This window comes from Odocoileus virginianus, chromosome 5 (assembly GCF_023699985.2).
Source record: "Odocoileus virginianus isolate 20LAN1187 ecotype Illinois chromosome 5, Ovbor_1.2, whole genome shotgun sequence".
Lineage (NCBI taxonomy): Eukaryota > Metazoa > Chordata > Mammalia > Artiodactyla > Cervidae > Odocoileus > Odocoileus virginianus.
This window is the reverse complement of record NC_069678.1, coordinates 48,924,561-48,942,794: the sequence shown is the minus strand read 5'-3', so window position 1 is coordinate 48,942,794 and position 18,234 is coordinate 48,924,561.

Genomic DNA, 18,234 nt, shown 5'->3' with positions numbered 1-18,234 from the left:
AAAATATTTATACTGGCTGCTTTGAAATTTTTGTCTGTTAAACCCAACATCTGGTTGCTTCACATGCAGTTCTTATGCCTTCTTACTTTCTGATGGAAGGGTCATACATTATTTCTTTATACGTTTTGTTATTTATTTTTTGAAATCAAGCATTTTCAGGCAACTCTAGGTACTGCGTCTCCACTTTCTTTTTGGACTTGTTATTTATATGTTTGCAGGCTTCCCACATGGCTCAGTGGTAAAGAATCTACCTTCAATGCAGAAGGTATGGGTTTGGTCCCGGGTTGAGAAGATCCCCTGGAGAAGGAAATGGCAATCCACTTCAGTATCCGTGCCTGGAAAATACCATGGACATGGACAGAGGAGCCTGGTGGGCTACAGTCCATGGGGTTGCAAAAGAGTCAGACATGGCTTAGCGACTAAGCAACAATATTTACATGTTTAGAGACTGGCTGAATAATTTCGTGAAGTCTATTTTCCCCTGTGATGGAAAGCCTCTGTTGTTGTTCTTCAGAGGATGCAGACTTGAGTATGCTCAGTCACCCTGGGATGACGGTGGTTTTAGTAAGGCTTTCTTTGTCTCCCTGACCACACCCTGCGGTTAAATTGCCGACTGACACAACACCCTTGGGCCATAAAGTGCTCCACAAACTGATCCAGTCAGATTCTTTGAAAGAATAGTACTGAAATCTTGTTTGAGTACTGAAATCTGACCCCGGGAGGGCTCCTCTCACTTGTGTCTTTTCTCTCTCACGCAAACTAATGATGGCAGGTAGGAACAATATTGCCAGTCTTTCTGAGTGACACCCCAACTTTCGGAGATGAGTGCTGCTGAGGTGGGGACGATTTGAGAGTGGCCCCAGATCTCCTCAGCTCGTCTCTCCCAGCATGGAAACTAGCGTAATGGCAGTGAAGGCTCCAGGCTTCTCAGCTGTGCCACTCCCAAGGCAGAGCCTTCATCCTAATTCAAGAGCAGCGGAAGCCATCCCTCAACGGTCCCTTGTGTGTGTATGTTGAGTCACTTCAGTCGTGTCCAACTCTTTGCGACCCTATGGACTTAGTCCTCCAGGCGCCTCTGTCCTTGGAGATTCTCCAGGCAAGAAAACGGGAGTGGGTTGCCATGCCCTCCTCCAGGGGATCTTCCCAACCAGCGATTGAACCCATGTGTCCTGCATTTTCTGCATCGCAGGCAGATTCTTTACCACTGAACAACCAGGGACGCCCCCAACTCTCCCTTGCACGCACTCAGAACTTAGCCTCAGCAACAGATAACAGGACAGTATGAGAAATACTTGTGTCCTGCCTTCCTAGGAAGATAATCCTTTGACTGGATTATAATTCCTCCCATTGGAGGAACAGGGTTCTCTTGGCTGAGGTGGTCTGGAGTGGAATTTCCATTTCACTGAGTTGGAAGAGGGAGGGGTAATGTGGGTCTTGGTTCAAATACCACAGATTCTCACTACTCTTATAAAATTGTAGTGGCTTTCCTTGAATAAATGTTTCTTTCTTTATGTGCTAGGCCATTAAAACAATTTCCAGAGACTTTAAATAGTTATTTTAAAAAATAATTTTCACCAGTTTCATTGGGGAGTGGATCTGTGGAGCAGATCATTTCTGTCTCATACCAGAGCCTCATAAATTTTAAATCCTAATAGATTAAAAAAAGCTTCTTATAAGGGTGATTGGTAGTTGCTTATAATATGTTTTAGTTGTTTGTATTAGTTCAATTTTTAAGATGCCTAAGCTAGTAATGATGTATTTTAACAAGTGTCTCTGGAGAAAGACTGTGAATGTGCCTTTATTTTTTATTTTATTTTATTTTTTTAATTCTTTTTTTAATGAGTAATTTTTTGTTTACTTCTGAAGTATAAGCTGAAATAAAGTATAATAATATAGAACTAGAGGGTGGTTTATTTGAAATCTGACCCACTATTGAAGGAAAGCAAAACGTTGGTGGGAAGAATACTATTAGGCATCAGGTTTTACTAATAACTAACATTTGTGACCTTGGGTGGGTGGTTTAACTTCTCTGCTTTAGGTGTTCCTCATTGATAAAATAAAAGGTTTAGTAAAACAATCTCTAAGTCCTAGGACACTTGAAAATACTGTATTTCTAAGAAGGAAAATTATGGAGTGATGACTTCCAATTTTTCTTTTCAAATTATTTTGCAGCAGGTCAGATTTTTAAAATTAGGGTATGACGCTATCTATAGTGTATCTATAGAAAAAGACTGGAGGGACTTCCCTGGTGGTCCAGTAGTTAAGATTCTATGCTCCCAACGCAGGGGGTCCAAGTTCAGTCTCTGATCAGGGAACTAGATCCCACATGCTGCAACTAAAGACCCCATGTGCTGCAACAAAGACTGAAGATCCTGCATGCCACAACTAAGACCATGCATAGCCAAATAAATAAATATAAATTTTAAAAAGGAAGAAAAAAGACTGGAGAAAAAGAAATCAGAATATATAACGGTGAAGTTTTGAGATGGTGGGATTAAGGATAACTGTTGCCTTCATTTTAATTTTTCAATTTATATGTTACAGTGTTATTTTTTCATGTTTTAACTAATGTTTCCAAAACCTTGGATAAAATGTGATGGAGTAATGAATATTAATTTATCAACTAAAGAAAAATTAAATTATGTATAATGTTTAAAAAAACATTTTCAAGGACCATATGCTACATTTAGAGTCAGAGAGTTGTTTCATGGTAACCGGTGTTTAAAATCACATGGCATTAAGCAAGAGAGAGGACAAGTGTCTTTGGAGGCTGATTTGCTTGTCCAGAGTCACACAGCCAGTATTCATTCAACACATTTTGACTGGTATCTGCTCAGATGTCAGGTGCTGTTCTGGACCTGAGGGAGGGAGCAGTGGACACAGACAACTAGACTACAATTCCAGCCTCCCTTACAATTAGGTGTGGCTACCTAAGTCTCCTCCAGGAAATGTGAGCAGTGTGCTATCTTTTAGGGAACACAGAATCCAGTTGTTTTTCCTCCCAAGTCAAGAATTAGATCACTGGAGACTTTCCTGGTGGTCCAGTGGTTAAGACTCTGCACTTCCACTGTAGCGGGTGTGGGTTCAATCTCTGGTCAGGGAACTAAGATCCCACATACCGGTAAGCTAAAAAATTATTAGAACATCTCTAGGACCCCAAAGCACCCTGTGTACCCTTTCCAGCACTAACCTCCTCCCTCCCTTACAGGTAACCAGTGACCTGATTTTACAATAATCTTTTTCTGGCTTTTTCTTCTGTATTCCTAACAATATAGTTGGTTTGTATGTTTTTCAGTGTTCCATGGTGAGATTTATACTTCCTTTAGTGTTTTGCTGTTGCTTAACATGTCTATAAGATTTATTCATTTTGTTGCCCGGAACTGGAGTTCATTTTTATTGCAGGATACTATTCCACTGTATAAGCACACACCACCTACCCAAGACGGATATTTGGGTTGTCTTTGGGTCTTGCTTACCGTGTACAACACTGCTGAGAAAATTCTTGTCCATTGCCCTCGGCACACACGTACAGAAATTTCTTTAGGGTAAATACCCTGAGGAGAAGAGATGTATCTTAGGATGTGTAATTTCTGTCCTCCAAAGTAGTTAAAATCATATTGTCAGGGCGCTTATAAACAGAATGTAAACACAGCATCTCACCATGCTCTTCTGCCTTTCCTTGACTACCGATGAGTGAGCATCTTTTCACATGGTTACTCTGCTCAGCGGTGTTCTCTCTTTGGTGAAATGAAATGACCGTCCCTGACTTTTTCATTTGTTGTTGGGTTATTTCTGTTTTCTTATTGTAGTTCTGTATATTCTGGATATTAATTACTTGTTGATTAAATGTATTTGCAAATATGTCTTTCAGGGTTGTGGTTTGTCTGCTGGGTTTTCTTCATGGCATCATTTGGTGAATAGAAACTCTTAATTTTTAACATAATCTGGTTTCTCAATCATTTCTTGTATGATCTAGGCTTTTTGTGTCTTCAGAAACCTTTACCTACCCTGAAATCCAAAAAGATCTTAATATTTTTTAAAAAGCTTTCAAGGTTTTAAAATTTTCACTTTAAAAATATTAATCTACCTAGAAGTACTTTTTCTGTATGGTATGAGGCAGACCTCCAGTTTTATTATTTCCACCTGAATATTCCTTGGTGGCTCATATAGTAAAGAATCTGTCTGCAAAGATGGATCTCCGGGAAGATCCCCTGGAGAAGGGAATGGCTACCCTCTCCAGTATTCTTGCCTAGAGAATCCCAGGGGCAGTGGAGCCTAGACTAATACATTTACTTTTCACTTTCAACCAGTTGTCACAGTACCATTTATTCAACAGACCATCCTTACCTTGGTTGATCAGCAATGCCGCCTTGGGTATTTCATCCTCTGGGAAAGCAGGAATCTAGGAGTAAACATTTTGGTGGTTCCATCAGATTTCAGCTCTGGGTTCAGGCAACAGGGAACTTGAGCTGGAGGATGGGAGTGAGGGGAGGAGGAGGTGGGCAGAGGGAACAGCAGGAAGGAGGTTGCAGGGTGGGGGCATCAGTGAGCACTGTGGTTGGAGCCCCAGCCCAGTCTGAGCTGGAGCACATGCTTACCTTTTTTTAAAAAAATTCAAATTCATGATTTCTAAGGAGTTTATTTTTCACATATTGTTGTTTTCAAATTCTCTAAATTTTATTTTTATTTATTATTTAAAAATTTTATTTTTTATTAGAACATATTGTTTTCATTTAAAAATTTTCAAAGTATCAAAATAAAGTTCATTTTATCATTTTATTTAAAAAAGCTCTCATTTAGTTATTAGACAAGTGTTTACTGAGCATGTGGTATGTACATCACTGTTGCAGATGTGAAGGATACAGTCCCATCACTAAAGACCTTATGTTCTAATCATGGAAGCTAAAAATAAAAACGTTAAAAAAATAATGTATTTTTTGGATGATGATAAGCATTACGAAAAAAAAAGTGGGATAGAAACTGACTGGTAAAGAAAGAACAGTACAGTCAAAGAATGCCTCTTTGTGAAGAGTGACATTTGTACTCAGACCTCAGTGACGCAAAGGAGGCGGCTGTCCAAGACCTGGTAGGAGAGCATTTAAGGAAAAAGGAATAGCAGTTATAAAAGTCCTGAGATACAGGAACCACTACTGAAAAGAAGAAAAATACATTTAAAATTTACATCTTAATTTTCAAACAGTGCTGATATAATGTTTCCTAATTCATTCCCAAGAGGCAGAAGATAATGTCAAAAAAAGAAAATGGAACTAGAAAATGTCAAGGTGTTGATCTCTGATCCTCGCTTTCAGGCTATAGAGTCTCAATCAAATTTCTTTTCAGTCTTGTTTTGCCTATTTGCAAATGGAGAATATTTATCTCTTCCTAATAGAATAAGATACTATATAAAGAATACTAGCTATGGACAGGATGATATTAAAAGAAAAGTTTACCAATACATTTTAAATTACAGTAAGTTAAAAAATTATATTTGGCTGAAGTTTTCAAGTGAAGAATTTAAAGGACATATGGTTCTATAGCTCTTAGGCTGCTGATTCATATACAGGAGATAACATTCCTACACATTTTTGGAATTTGAAATTCTTACCTTTTGAAAATAAAAATAAAAGTACAGAAAAGGTTTACAATCAAAAAGTTTTTAAAAAAACATAAGTATTTTATGGTAGAAGCAATTTATTTTGTAGTCTTGGTTTCAACCTTTCTATACCACTTGACCTTACATTATTTCCCTCCATTAAGTCTTTTCAGAGAGGTTTTTTCTGCTGAAGAGACTATATTTATTAATAAAGACAATTTTTAATATATCAAACAATGCACCTGCGTGTCAGCTACTGATAAACAGAGCATAAACAAATAGAAAAAAAAGAACTTGTTGTTTAAAAATTATTCTCAATTATCTGTTTGAGGATGTGTGAGTTTTCAATCAAGGTCCACTAATCAAGGCAAATTGGAAGTGGTCAAACAGGAGATGGCAAGGGTGAACATCAACATTTTAGGAATCAGCTAACTAAAATGGACTGGAATAGGCGAATTTAATTCAGGTGACCATTATATCTACTACTGTGGGCAAGAATCCCTTAGAAGAAATGGAGTAGCCATCATAGTCACACAAGAGAGTCTGAAATCCAGTACTTGGATACAATCTCAAAAACAACAGAATGATCTCTGTTGGTTTCCAAGGCAAAGCATTCAATATCACAGTAATCCAAGTCTATGCCCCAACCAGTAATGCTGAAGAAGCTGAAGTTGAATGGTTCTATGAAGACCTACAAGACTTTCTAGAACTAAACCCCAAAAAGATGTCCTTTTCATTACAGGGTACTGGAATGCAAAAGTAGGAAGTCAAGAAACACCTGAAGTAACAGGCAAATATGGCCTTGGAATACAAAAGGAAGCTGGGCAAAGGCTAACAGAGTTTTGCCAAGAGAACACACTGGTCATAGCAAAACCCTCTTCCAACAACACAAGAGATGACTCTACACAAGGACATCACCAGATGGTCAATACCAAAATCAGATTGATTATACTCTTTGCAGCCAAAGATGGAGAAGTTCTATACAGTCAGCAAAAACAAGACTGGGAGCTGGCTGTGGCTCAGATCATGAACTCCTTATTGCTAAATTCAGACTTAAATTAAAGAAAGTAGGGAAGACCACTAGACCATTCAGGTATGACCTAAATCAAATCCCTTATGATTATACAGTGGAAGTGACAAATAGATTCAAGGGATTAGATCTGATAGGCAGAATGCCTGGAGAACTATGGATGGAGGTTCATGACAGTGATCATGAGAAGAGGTTCATGACAAAAGGCAGTGATCAAGACCATCCCCAAGAAAAAGAAATTAAAAAAGACAAAATGGTTGTTTGAGGAGGGCTTACAAATAGCTGAGTAAAGAAGAGAAGCAAAAGGCAAAGGAGAAAAGAAAAGATACACCCATTTGAATGCAGAGTTCCAAAGATAGCAAGGAGAGATAAGAAAGCCTTCCTCAGTGATCAATGAAAAGAAATAGAGGAAAACAATAGAATGGGAAAGACTAGAGGTCTCTTCAAGAAAATTAGAGATACCAAGGGAACATTTCATGCAAAGATGGGTTTGATACAGGACAGAAATTGTATGGATCTAACAGAAGCAGAAGATATTAAGAAGTGGCGAGAATATACAGAAGAACTGTACAAAAAACATCTTCATGACCCAGATAATCACAATGGTGTGATCACTCACCTAGAGCCAGGCATCCTGGAATGTGAAGTCAAGTGGACCTTAGAAATCATCACTATGAACAAAGCTAGTGGAGGTGGTGGAATTCCCACTGAGCTATTTCAAATCCTGAAAGATGATGCTGTGAAAGTGCTGCACTCAATGTGCCAGCAAATTTGGAAAACGCAGCAGTAGCCACAGGACTGGAAAAGGTCAGTTTTCATTCCAATCCCAAAGAAAGGCAATGCCAAAGAATGCTCAAACTACCACACAATTGCACTCATCTCACATGTTAGCAAAATAATGCTCAAAATTCTCCAAGCCAGGCTTCAACAGTACATGAACTATGAACTTCCAGATGTTCAAGCTGGATTTAGAAAAGGCAGAGGAACCAGAGGTCAAATTGCCAACATCTGTTGCATCATCGAAAAAGCAAGAGTGTTCCAGAAAAACATCTGCTTTATTGACTATGCCAAAGCCTTTGACTGTGTGGATCACAACAAACTGTGGAAAATTCTTTAAGAGATGGGAATACAAGACCACATGACCTGCCTCCTGAGAAGTCTGAATGAAAGTCAAGAAGCAACAGTTAGAACTGGACATGGAACAACAGACTGGTTCCAAATCAGGAAAGGAGTATGTCAAGGCTGTATATTTTCATCCTGTATATTTTAACTTATATGCAGAGTACATCATATGAAATGCCAGGCTGGATGAAGCACAAGCTGGAATCAAGATTGCCAGGAGAAATATCAATTACCTCAGATATGCAGATGACACCACCCTTATGGCAGAAATCGAAGAGGAACTAAAGAACCTTTTAATGAAAGTGAAACAGCAGAGTGAAAAAGCTGACTTAAAACTCAATATTAAAAAACTAAGATCATGGCATCTGGTCTAATCACTTCATGGCAAATAGATGGGGAAACAATGGAAACAGTGACAGACATTATTTTCTTGGGCTCCCAAATCACTGCAGATGGTGACTGCAGTCATGAAATTAAAAGATGCTTGCTCCTGGGAAGAAAAGCTATGACCAACCTACACAGCATATTAAAAAGCAGAGACATTACTTTGCCAACAAGGTCTGTCTAGTCAAGGCTATGTTTTTTCTAGTAGTCATGTATGGATGTGAGAATTGGAGCATACAGAAAACTGAGTGCTGAAGAATTAACGCTTTTGAACTGTGGTATTGGAGAAGACTCTTGAGAGTCCCTTGGACTGCAAAGAGATCCAACCAGTCCATCCTAAAGTAAATCAATCCTAAATATTCATTGGAAGGACTGATGCTGAAGCTGAAGCTCTGGTACTTTGGCCACCTAATGGGAAGAACTGTCTCACTGGAAAAGACCCTCATGCTGGGAAAGATTGCAAGCAGGAGGAGAAGGGGACGGCAGAGGATGAGATTATTAGATGGACATCACCAACTCAATGGACATTGGTTTGAGTAAACTCTGGGAGTTGCTGATGGACAGGGAAGCCTGGTTTGCTGCAGTCCATGGGGTTGCAAAGAGTTGGACATGACAGTGACTGAACTGAACTGAAGACTATTCAGGAGAAAGTGGCCTAAGTAGATTAACAGGGCATTTTTCTCTCCATACAAAGCGGACAACGAAATGAGCAGCCTAAGTTTCTGCACACTGAGGGGATTTCCCTTCAAGTTTTCAAGGCCACTCAAAATGGAATGTCATGCAATAGCTTTCTGTTTCTGGCTGATGCCAGTAATACTGTGCAGATTCAGGCTTGTGTTTTTTCCTAACTAGTCTTTTCTTGGCCCCAGTATCACCATATCATTTCTATTTAGTAGAATGTGTGTGTGCATGCTCAGTCTTGAAGTCATGTCTGACTGTTTGTAACCCATGGACTGTAGCATACCAAGCTCCTCTGTCCTTGGGATTCTCCAGGCAAGAGTACTGGAGCAAGTTGCCATTTCCTTCTCTGGGGGAATCTTCGCAATCCAGGGATCAAACCCACATCTCCTGCCTGGCAGGTGGATTCTTTACTGCTGAGCCAGTAGGGGAGCCAAAAATCGAACCATATTACCTTAAATGATGGAAATTATATTATACTGATTATTAGTTTTCAGATAAAATTATAGTTTTAAAACTTTCTGGGTAAGTTCAGTATTCTAAATTTAATTATCAAGCATGGCAAAATATTTCTGGATAACATTTACTAGTATAATTTTTCCAGTAAGACCGAGGAACAGTATGAAAAATATTTGGCCATGTTTGAGAACCTGTTATTTGCATGTATTTCAAATTAAAAATGGAACAGTTGGGGACAATTATCTCATCACCACTAATGACTATCAGGTGCTTACAATCTGTTACCTTTTCCCTTAGCAAATGGATAGAAGAGCAACCTCAGATTTCATATTTTTGACATATAACTGCTCCAGAATTTCTACTCTTTTTTTTTTCCATTTATTTTTATTAGTTGGAGGCTAATTACTTTACATCATTACAGTAGTTTTTGTCATACATTGAAATGAATTAGCCATGGATTTACATGTATTCCCCATCCCGGTCCTCCCTCCCACCTCCCTCTCCACCCGATCCCTCTGGGTCTTCCCAGTGCACCAGGCCCGAGCACTTGTCTCATGCACCCAACCTGGGCTGGTGATCTGTTTCACCCTAGATAATATACATGTTTCAATGCTGTTCTCTTGAAACATCCCACCCTCTCCTCCCACAGAGTCCACAAGTCTGTTCTATACATCTGAGTCTCTTTTTCTGTTTTGCATATAGGGTTATCGTTACCATCTTTCTAAATTCCATATATATGTGTTAGTATACTGTAATGGTCTTTATCTTTCTGGCTTACTTCGCTCTGTATACAGAATTTCTACTCTTATGTGAGATAATTTTTCCTGAAAAATTACTCTTTTTGCCTTTGCTATATCTTGACATGCTCACATTCAAAGGTTACTTAGTTATTGTTTTCATTAAAAATATTTGTTACTCTAAACAGTCTTTGTTCTAAATACTATTTTGGATTCTGCATAAAGGAAATTATTTGGCCAACTCTGAAGAGTCATCAAGGGCTTATATGCCAACTAATTACTATTTTCAGTTTTGAATATAGTTCTTGAATGATTAAAATACGTGACTTCTGAATGAGACTGCTTTCTAAATCCCACACAGCTTTTTAATATTTATATTATTATCGAAGGACTTATGTTAATTTAGTATACTGTTCACATTATTTTTGTTTGTTTACTCTTTTATTTACCATAACCTTGGAGATGCAGAGTAAGTTGGATTCCAAGCCAGAGGATTTTCTCCAAGTATCCATGGATGAGATGATGCATGTAATATAGTGGACACTATGCCAGGCACACGGTGGGTGCTCAGTGAACATCTACTTATTATTAACTTTATTCATCCCACGGTATTACTTTGCCTTCTTCTCTTCTTCCCACTTTCCAGTTCTCTATTTCCAATTATTCCTACAAGGATTTATCTGGATTTCAGCTAAATAAGGGTTATTTCTGTTTCTACTTGTCATCTTCAGTTGTTCATTGTTGCCATGCAACTATAAAACACACTATCTTTAGTTCCAGGGAAAACTGCACATGGTTTAACAAATCCTGTGTTTATTTTCTCCCAAGTGTTTGCTTACTGGATACATATATAACTGGGGTCAGGGAAGGGAAGGGTGTTGAGGAGGTTGGGCAGTGTGTGTTTTGGTGGGCAGTGTGTGTTTCTTCAGAATTCCTAATGTTACATGTAATTAGAGGTTATATTTCCTGGGAAAAACAAAAACAAGTTAGTAAATTTGTCTTATGATTCATTTGATGACTACACCTTTTCTTTCAAACAAGGTAATATTATTGCTTTTGGCAGACATGTAAGTTTATATTAATTTAATCCTAGAATTTTTTTTTGTGACTCAGTCATACTTGGGCTGGAAACATGAAATGCTACTGAGTGGAAATACAGATTGATAACCTAGGTTGAAATGTAAGCCTAGATATAAAGTAAAGACAATATTTTTGATTAGTTGTAGTTAATCATTTATCTTAGGTAGGAACAAAGATCAGTTTATTATAGCCAGTCATATTTGCTGATATATATTACATATGCAAAACTATGTGAAAATCTGGAGAGGATACCAAAACGGAATATGAAACGTGTTTTCTACCCTCAGGAAACTATGTGGTTAGGTAGACAATTTCCCGTACAAGAAAAAAGTGAGCATATATACAAGATCAAAACTGAAGAGTCGTCAAGGGCTTATATGCCAACTAATTAATACTTTCAGTTTTGAATACAGTTCTTGAGTGATTAAAATATGTGACTTTGCATAGCACTATTTCTGGTACAATAGGTGGGGTTAAGTGGGCTGATATTTCAGCCTCTCTAGACCCAATTTTCATTTTTTCCAATTTTTCCTGGAGACGTCTGCAATGTCTACAATATCAACAGACACTTTCTTTCTCCTCTGGCATCTGGTTTGGTTCATGGTAGAGTTTGGCCCAGTGACCTGGGGAGGAAAATGAGGTCAGGGTAGGCTTATATGTGGGACATGGAGGCCCAGATACCATATCCTAACTGCTGAAAAATAATTGCTTAAAAACAAACTGTCAAATAATGTATGATCTAGCTTCCTTTTGTGATCAATATATTTTAATAATGATCTGAAAGGTCAGGTTCAATATTTGAGGTTCCCAGTTACGTAGAGGAGTATAGCGGGACATGGGGAGAGACAGGTCTATGCCTGAAGTCTACCCCATTCTATTCCTCTGAGGATCTGCTCTGAGCTCCTCCCCTCCCCCCACCTCATACTGTGCAAAGAACGGCTCCTGGGCCACCGCCCCGCTCCCCCCCCACCGCCCCCCGCTGCCCCCAACCCCACCCAGGCATACCTTTGTGAACATTAGGTGTGGGCCTGCCTTGACCCTGGGAAAAACTATGCAGTTTTTGGAACCAGACTTCAGCCCACCTGGGCAGGAAAATCCAGGATCCTGGGTATCCAGAGCAGGTTCTAGAAGGGAGGGCATGAGCTCCAGTGACCATACCCCTTGAACCTATGGAGTCCATATCTTTTCCTCAGGTCTAAGGGTAATATTGGGCTTTTCCAGGTGGTGCTAGTGGTAAAGAACACTTCTGCCAATGGAGGAGACATAAGAGATGTGGGTGTGATCCCTGGGTTGGGAAGATCCCCTGGAGGAGAGCATGGCAACCTACTCCAGGATTCTTGCCTGGAGAATCCCAAGGACAGAGGAGCCTGTGGGCTACAGTCCACGGGGTCGCATAGTCGGACATGACTGAGTACGTATGCACTCGTGAACCTCAATTTGAAAAACAGAAAATTTCAGGCCTGAATTGATCCGTTAGGGAAAAGGAAAAAGCTTGGTATGATGACTCAAATATGTCTGGTTTGGGCCACAGAGTATGTGATCATGATTAGTGAAATCAGGAGAAACAAAGATATTTTCAGGAGAAAGGATGAGTTAGTACAATCTCAATTTTAGTTTCCTACAGTACATTCTCTTTCTGGTAGACTGAACTGCAGATACAAATTTGGAGGTTAACAACATCTACTGAAAGCAGAAGACTAGAAGTGGTCAATCAAGGAGAGTATGTAGGGCAGGAAGACAAGATAGCCAAGAAAAAATGCCTCGCTGAACACAGTTCCGGAAGAGTAGCACTTAGCAAGGACAGGAGAGGTACCCCAACCAGTGAAGTTGCCAACTAATGAAGGTTGATCACCATTCGGCTCTACAAGAATTGAGTTATTAGTCACTGCAGCTGCTAACCTTTAACACATTTTGACAGGGGTCAGACTGAGGTACTCCGCTTTGGCACATACTGGCAGAACAAGCTTTCAGATAGTTAAATATTTTCAGGAGAATTTGCTATGAACCTGGATTCTTGCATCTTTCCACACTTGAACAAGCACCAAAACCATTAATGAAGACGTCTGATCCTCATGACTAGCAGCAACCTTCTACTGAGATGTGTGCCTGCTTGTATGTACTCCCTTTGCCAAAATCACATACACTGACCTCCCCCCTTTACCTCTTCTGAGCAGTTCCTCAGAGCTCTCCAAGAGGCTGTCTCCTGGTTTATAGTCCTAAGTCTCTCAATAAAACTGAAACTCAGAGCTCTCAAGTTCAGTGTTTTTATTTCAGTTAATAATTTTGGTGACCTCTAAGGGAACCAGGGGCTTCCCAGGTGGAGCTAGTGTTAAAGAACCTGCCTGCCAACTCAGGAGGTGTAAGGGACGCAGGTTTGAACCCTGGGTGGGTGCAGAGGGGGGACGATCCCCTGGAGGAAGGCATGGCAACCCACTGCAGTATTCTTGCCTGAAAAATTCCACAGACAGGAGAGCCTGGAGGGCTACAGTCCATAGAGTCACAGAGTCGGACACATCTGAAGCGCCTGAGCACGAACACCAGGGACCCAGAGCAGACTTCTCTGCTCTGCCCGAATTCTATGTGGAGCTGGAGCCTCAGTACCCGCAGGGCTCCTAGTGCGTGTCCACCTCCTTGGTGCGTCCAGACAAACTGGAGCAAGCTCTTCTGGTTCTTAGATCTTCTTATTGGCTGATGAACCAAAGTTCTGTTTAGTGGTACAGAACAGGCTCTCCATTGGAAAGATATTGGAATTTTCTCAGAAAGACACTGAGCGGTCTGGGTGACTAGGCAGGAGGCTGGCCTAGGATCTTTCCTAAATGAGGGTTATCAGAAAGCCAGCCTCCAACCAACACTCAAGTCAGGTTATACAAAACTTATTTTTACAAGCATCAACTTAATTGAAAATTAAAGGAAATTTTGTCCCTCCAAATGGTCAAAATGGGCTCTTTTATTGCTTATGCAGTTAAAAAAAAGCCAGCTTGATGAAAAGTCTTTTCACAATCCTGATCCTAAGAGACAAGTCCTTCTAGGAGAAACTTGCATTTCTCTTTTTGTGTCTTGAGATGTGTATATTCTACCAGGGCTCTTAGGAACTCATCTCTTATCCTAGACCATTGCCAACTCCTGAGACTGAGAAAAAAAAAGAAGGGAAAGGCCTTTTAAAATTCAGGTGAGTAAACTTAATGTATTCCAATTGTCATTTATAAACTAGTGAGTTTTATACTGTAATACTTGGTTCATGGCTAAGTTTTAAAATCAAATTGTGAGATCTCTGTGTCTACATGGATGTATATATGTCTGTGTGTATGTTAGAGATAGAATATGTCTCTACCTCCAGACGGTATAACCAAAATTGGAAATGAGTACTAGTTAGTTGATTTAACAAAAATTAAGGGCTTACATAAATTCTGAGAAATATAAAAGCAACTAACCCAAATGACTTTCAGGTTTTTTTGAACTGGGAAATATTCAGTATTAAATTAATATTTGTTATTAAAGTTAGTTTAAGTTTACTGGTTTAATATAGACATATTGTTAGAGCTATCAACATTAAATATAATAGGATGATTGTACCTAAGTTTACTAGAAGTCAAATAAGACCTTATTATATCTGGTGCAAAATTTATAAGGAAGAAAAATCACTTGGCATGATAAAATTGTTTATAAGTAAATTAAATGTAAATAAGACAAGAATATTTAGGTAAACTCTTTAGGAATAATTATGTTTTAGGCATATCTACTTAAAAATAGCTTCTCTAGATTTTGGAAACTTAAAATTTTAGAGTTTTACTAAATTAAGTTAAATGATTAAAGTTTATTGACTAGGTCATTCTCAAATAAAATAAGATACTGAAACATTAATTACTGAACATTGGGTTTCTTTTACAGAGAAACTAAAGATATTTAGGACTATTAATAAATATGTCTGGTGTAACACTGGGACATTTTCTATAAGAAAGCACATGTTTGTAAACATTATGAATAATATTTAAAATCTTGCCCATGTATAGAATGATAATGTAAAAGTTCCTAAGTGCTTACTTCTTAGTTTTCACTAGAAATTGATTAAGAGTTGAGAATTCTAATTAAAATATGTATTAAAGCTACTAGAAATAATAAGGGAAACATTTCAGTATGCAAGAAAAGTAGAAGTTGTATTTTTAGTAAAAGAGATGAGGAATGAAAATGTGTTTTGTTAAGGGAAAAGAAGGGGCTTCCCAGTTGGCTCAGTGGTAAAGAATCCGCCTGCCAACGCAGGAGACGTGGGTTCGATCCCTGGGTCGGAAAGACCCGCTGGAGAAGGAAATGGCAACCCACTCCAGTGTTCTTGCCTGGAAAACCCCAAGGACAGAGGAGTCTGGCGGGCTACAGTGCATGGGGCCACAAAGAGCCAGACAGGACTTAAGGTCTACAAGAAAAACAATCCTTGTAAGCAGAATTGAAACATTTGTCTTTTCCTCTCTACCTGATCCATTCAGAAATTGGAAACTTTTAGGTTCCCAGCAGCCTTATCAGGTGAATAATGAAGGACACCTCCTGACAAGTGCAGGAATTTCAAGATATCTTAGAGATTTCAAGAAGAGAGGAGTTCATACCAATGTGTAGATATCACAGCTGGAATTGAGTTATTAGCCACTGCAGCTCCTGACCTTTAACACACCCTGAAAAGAGGTCAGGACACAGATTAAGAGTAAGACTCTGGGAACACTCATAGAACAAGGCTTCAGATAGTCAAATATTTTGAGAGGAAATTTTTTTATAAACCTGGCTTCTTGCATCTTCCCACACTTAGAAAAGCACTAAAGCCATTAATGAAGGTTCCACACGACTAGCAGCAGCCTTCTACTGAGATGTGTGCTTGCCTGCATGTACCCCCTTTGCCAAAATCACATACACACTGATCTCCCCCCCGTACCTGAGAAGTTCCTCAGGCTATCTAAGAGGCTGTCTCTTGGGCTATATTGTTGTTCAGTCACTAACTCATGTCTCTTTGTGACCCCATGAATTGCAGCACACCAGGCTCCTCTGTCTTCCATTATCTCCTAGAGTTTGCTTAAATTCATATCCATTGAGTCAGCGATGCTATCTAACTACTTCATTCTCTGCTGCCCGCTTCTCCTTTTGCCTTTAACCTTCCCTAGCACCAGGGTCTTTTCCAGTGAGTCAGCTCTTTTCATTGGGTTACCAAAGTACTGGAGCTTCAGCTTCAACATAAGCCCTTCCAAGGAGTATTCAGGGTTGATTTCCTTTAGGATTGACTGTTTTGACCTCGCTGCAGTCCGAGGGACTCTCAAGAGTCTTCTCCACTGTTTGAAGGCATCATTTCTTCAGCACTCAGTCTTCTTTATGGTTCAACTTCCACACTGCACACACTGGGCTATTGTTGTTGTTCTGTCACTAAGTTGTGTCTGACATTTCATCACCCCATGAACTGCAGCACACCAGGCTTCCCTGTCCTTCACTATCCTACAGAGTTTACTCAAACTCATGTCCATTGGGTCGATGCATTCCAACCATCTCATCCTCTGTCACCCATTTCTCTTGCCCTCAAACTTCCCTGGATCAGGGTCTTTTACAATGAGTCAGCCACATCAAAGCATTGAAAAGTATTGAAGTGACCAAAGTATTGAAGTTTCAGTTTCAGCATCAGTCCTTGCAATGAATATTCAGGGTTGATTTCCATTAGGATTGACTGGTTAGATCTCCTTGCTGTCCAACGGGCTCTTGAGAATCTACTCCAGGACCACATTTGAAAACATCAATTCTTCGGCGCTCTTCAGTCCTTAGTAAATCTCCAAATAAAACTGGAAACTCAGAACTTCCATACTGTACATTTTTATTTCAGTAGACAGAATCCAAAACAAAGGCATGATTTAAGAATAAAGGTGGTCAGTGTAGTCAGATACTCCAAAAGGTGAAGTGAGATAAAGATTGGAAAGTGTTCATCGTATCTGATGACTAAATGCTGAACATAGTAAGAGCAATTTCAGTGACATGTGGGGGTAAAGTCTGATCACAGCGAGTCTAAGAGCAAAGAGGAATTGAGGAAATGCAGCTAATAATTTAAGGCTGTTTTGTTTTGTTTTGTTGTGAAAATGTAGAGGTGACTGTAGGGGTGGAGGTATGGAGGACTTGAAAACAGTGTAAAATATTTGGGCTTTTGACCATCAGCGGGTGGCACCAGGTGGAGAGGAGAAAGACAAGAGTCAGCTGGTAGCTTCAGCATAGAGATCCTTGAGGAATGAAGAGATCAGAACAAGGGTCAAGTAAAAAGAAGAGATTTCTTCAGAGTTTGGAGAAAGGAGGTAAGTGGAGTTATAGACAAGGGGTTGGGAATTGAGGGAGTACAGAAGTCACACTGAATGGCCTTAGTTTCCTCTGTAGAATGAGACAGGGTTTTCTGCAGAGACCAAGGAGGGCAGAGGTGGAGAAATCACTTAGGTAGAGTGCTGAATGTTTGGGAGAGAAGGGTACCCAGGAAAAAGTAACAAGGATTGTTGAGAGTTGTTGAGGGCTCAGCTGAGGATATGTGACTATAAATCTAATATGGTACTAATCTCAAAACTTTTCCTTCCAATTCTGCCTTGCAGGTTATATGCTGCTGCTGCTGCTAAGTCACGTCAGTCGTGTCCAACTCTGTGTGACCCCATAGATGGCAGCCCACCAGGCTCCTCTGTCCCTGGGATTCTCCAGGCAAGAACACTGGAGTGGGTTGCCATTTCCTTCTCCAGTGCATGAAAGTGAAAAGTGAAAGTGAAGTCGCTCAGTCGTGTCTGACTCTTAGCGACCCCATGGACTGCAGCCTACCAGGCTCCTCCGTCCATGGGATTTTCCAGGCAAGAGTACTGGAGTGGGCTGCCACTGCCTTCTCCAATGGAACAGAGAAAAAAGATAGAGATTGTCTTCCACTTAAATTCTTATCCTCTGTGTACAGACATGAAAGCATGTGGCCCGGCCACAAACATGTGAGCACCTACCACACGTTTATGACTGTCACCAGAAGGCCATCATGTTTGTATCCTAAGATGTGGTGTTCTGTAGAATCAGCATCCTAAGGCTTTTATAGAAATTGAGTCACTTGTTTTATTTTTTAAAGAGGGAAAAGAAGCTAGGAGATGAGGGAGTGGGTTATCAACTGAAGAACATGCACA